Source organism: Sapajus apella, unplaced genomic scaffold, assembly GCF_009761245.1.
Source record: "Sapajus apella isolate SASKATOON/1434 unplaced genomic scaffold, GSC_monkey_1.0 scaffold144, whole genome shotgun sequence".
In the NCBI taxonomy this organism is placed as follows: domain Eukaryota; kingdom Metazoa; phylum Chordata; class Mammalia; order Primates; family Cebidae; genus Sapajus; species Sapajus apella.
This window is the reverse complement of record NW_022437084.1, coordinates 172554-176029: the sequence shown is the minus strand read 5'-3', so window position 1 is coordinate 176029 and position 3476 is coordinate 172554. Positions and strand designations below refer to the sequence as shown.

The window sequence follows — 3476 nt, the reverse complement described above, 5'->3', positions numbered from 1 at the left end:
TATCTCTGTTCCCAAAGCCCCTTTTTTTTTTTTTTTTTTTTTTTTTTTTAAAGAAGTGGCTTGCCACTGCAAAAAGTTTGATTGTTAAAGTACGTCCTTGGTAAAGATGTCAGTGACCTTTTACCTTAACATCAAAATATAGTTTAACCAGTTAGTCTATTTTTCAATTTACTTTCCTTATGTCATATGTTAAAATCATGAGCTGTGAGCTATTTTTTTTTTTTTGAGATGGAATCTCACTCTGTCTCCCAGGCTGGACTGCAATGGCATGATCTCGGCTCACTGTAACCTCTGCCTCCCAGGTTCAAATGATTTTCCTGTCTCAGCTTCCTGAGTAGCTGGGATTACAGACGTGCGCCATCACAACAGGCTAATTTTTGTATTTTTAGTAGAGACGGGGTTTCACCATGTTGGTCAGGCTGGTCTTGAACTCCGGACCTCATGATCCACCCGCCTCAGCCTCCCAAGGTGCTGGGATTACAGACGGGAGCCACTGCATCTGGCCTGAGCTGTGAGCTGTTAAGTTATGTTTCGTTCAGTGTCTTCTGGTTCATTCTGGACAAATGTTGAAAGATGGGCTGGATTGGTATGGAACTCTGTTCCAAAAGCACCCATGTATTTTCTATTTTTTTTTTTTTTTAAAGACTTGAGTTTTGCTTTTGTTGTCCAGGCTAGAGTGCAGTGGCACGATCTCGGCTCACTGTAACTTCCACCTCCTGGGTTCAAGCGATTCTCCTGCCCCAGTCTCCCAAATAGCTGGAATTACAGGCACTCACTACAATGCCTGGCTGGTTTTTTGTATTTTTAGTAGAGATGGAGTGTCACCATGTTGGCCAGCCTAGTCTTGAACCTCTGATCTCAGGTGATCCACCCACCTCGACCTCCCAAAATACTGGAATTACAGGCATGAGCCACCTTGCCTGGCCACCCATGTATTCTTGATTGAAAACTTTTGCTTATGTCCTAGTTTTATAGCTGACCTTTTTTTTTTTTTAAAAAAAACCATTTTTAAGGACAATAGCTGTGTGTTCACACTTCTGCATTTTATAAATGTTACTGTAATTTTCTCAAAAGGAAGAATTAAATTTTGGGAATCAATGGCCTCAGAACCTTGCAAAAGAAGTTCCTTTAGTCCAGGTATATGAAAGATGGTTCTCTAATTTTCAAGGATAGGGTGATAAAGGCCAACCCTTCCTGTTAGCCATTCCAGGCTGGTAATGTAACTATTCAGGCACACCTTCTCACTCATCTCAGGCCTTCTCAGGGTAATTTAATGAAAATGTCCCTCACTCTGAGCTCCAGTGACTCTCCCTACAACTTGGAGATGAGAGGCTAGACCAGAAAAGCTCAACCTGAGTGACCCTGGCCCCGGAAATGATTGGCAAAATAGAGTGCGTGTCTGGGTGTGGCTTTTCTCCTGGGACAGGGGTGTGGCCAGTTGTAATTAGAATTTTTAATGAGATGCAGTATCTAAAAAATGAAAAGCAGAAGAATGAAAAAAACAGAGGTGTAGATTCAGACACAGAGACTACGTTCAAACGCCTTTCTCTGTGTTAGGATATCACAGCTAAATCTAAAGCAGGTCATGTCCGTCCCTGGTAGGGAACCGTCCACTGGCTTCCCGTCCTCCCCAGGACAAAAGCCCGACTCCTCAGTATGGCTCCACAGCCCTGTGTCCAGGGCCCCAGCCAGTGTCCAGCCTCCTCTTGGGAGCCTGTGCTCATCTCATGACTCCCTCTGCCCCAGTCACATTTGCTTTTCTATTCCGAAACACCAGAACCTTTCCTGTCTCAAATTGTCCCTGATCTCATGCTATGTCCCTAAATGATGATGGCCCTGTTCCTTTCTCGTTTTTCAGGTCTAGGCTCAGAGATGTCTCCCATCCCCCCACCCCCATCTGAAGTTCCCTCTGCCTGTCATGCTCTATCACATTACTCAGGTTTTATTATCTCTGCGTCAATCACATCAGAAGCACCATTTTTTTTTTTTTTTTTTGGAGAGAGAGTCTCTATCATCCAGGCTATGAGAGCAATCTCGTGATCTTGGTTCACTGCAACCTCTGTCTCCTGGGTTCAAGTGATTGTTGGGTCCCAGCCTCCGAAGTAGCTGAGAGTACATGTGTGTGCCACTGGGCTCATTTTTATATTTATTTTATTTTTGAATCTCACTCTGTCACCCAGGCTGGAGTGCACTGGCACGATCTTGGCTGACTGCCACCTCTATCTCCCAGGTTAAAGCGATTCTCCTGCCTCAGACTCCCTAGTAGCTGGTATTATAGACACCCACCAACCCGGCTCCTTTTTGTATTTTTGTTAGAGATGGAGTAACTCCTGACCTCAAGTAATCTGCCCGCTTCGGCCTTCCAGAGTGCTAGTATTACAGGCATGAGTCACTGTGCCTGGCACAATTTTTGTATTTTTAGTAGGACAGAGATTCACCATGTTGGCCAGGCTGGTCTCAAACTCCTGACAGATCAAGTGATCCACCCGCCTCAGACTTCAGACACAGACATGCACCAGCATGCCTGGCTAAGTTTTCGTGTTGTTGGTAGAGATGGGGTTTCACCACATTGACCAGGCTGGTCTCAAACTCCTGAGCTGAAGTGATCACCACCTCAGCCTCCCAGAGTTCTGGGAGTACAGGCATGAGCCACTGCACCCAGCCTCTGGCTGGGCTTTGGTGAGGGCTGGGTTGTGCCCTGAAGGGGAGCTCATTCCAGCCCAGCTCCCCACTGATGCAGTGTGTGTGTTGGGCTTCTCCAGGAGGGAAGCAGGTTCTGAAGAAATGGGTCAAAAAATCACTTAGTTTTCTTGTAGGAGTTTATCGTCCCTGGTGCAGTGGGCAGCAGAGGGAACCGTATTTCCTTAGGTTAAGGTCTCCTTTGTATGTGTCATTGTGTTACAGAGAGGGGGTGTGTTCATTCTGAGCAACAAACAACACATTTTTGACATTCAGGATTGACTTCTTATGACTCTTGATACGTGAGGAAGAACCCCAGAAGAAGAAGAGGAAAGCAAAGGAGTCAGGAATGGCTTTTCCTCAGGTGAGATGATATTCTCGGTGGATTGTTCTGTCTCCTTCCTTTCAGAAATGCTGGGCCTTGGAGTTGGGAATCTTCTTTGAGTCTGAAGCATCCTGCCTGACACATTTGCTGGCACTTACCCATGCCTTCCCTCAGTCCCTTATCTCACTTAGATTCCAGCTCCCGTGACCCAGTGACATGAGCTTGGGAAGAGGCTGCACTGGGCATGGTCCTGTGAAGGGCTCACCCCAAACGTGGATGGAGACGGGGTGTGGGCCCCGTAGTGTCAGGGCTGCTGGGCAGCAGGGATTGTTCAGGGGCCACATCTGGAGGTACCGTCAGCTCTCTGTAGACCAGGAGTAGAGCAGCTGCCCATGGAAGTTACATATTAATGTGCACAAAGGATGTGGTAAATTTTCTTTTCTTTTTTGTTTGTTTTTTTTTTTTTGAGACG

General features: G+C 46.2%; 1 pseudogene; it reads left to right on the top strand.

Annotated features, from left to right (window-relative positions):
- The window catches only part of LOC116540731, a 14263-nt pseudogene that overhangs the window by 5417 nt on the left and 5370 nt on the right, over positions 1–3476 (top strand).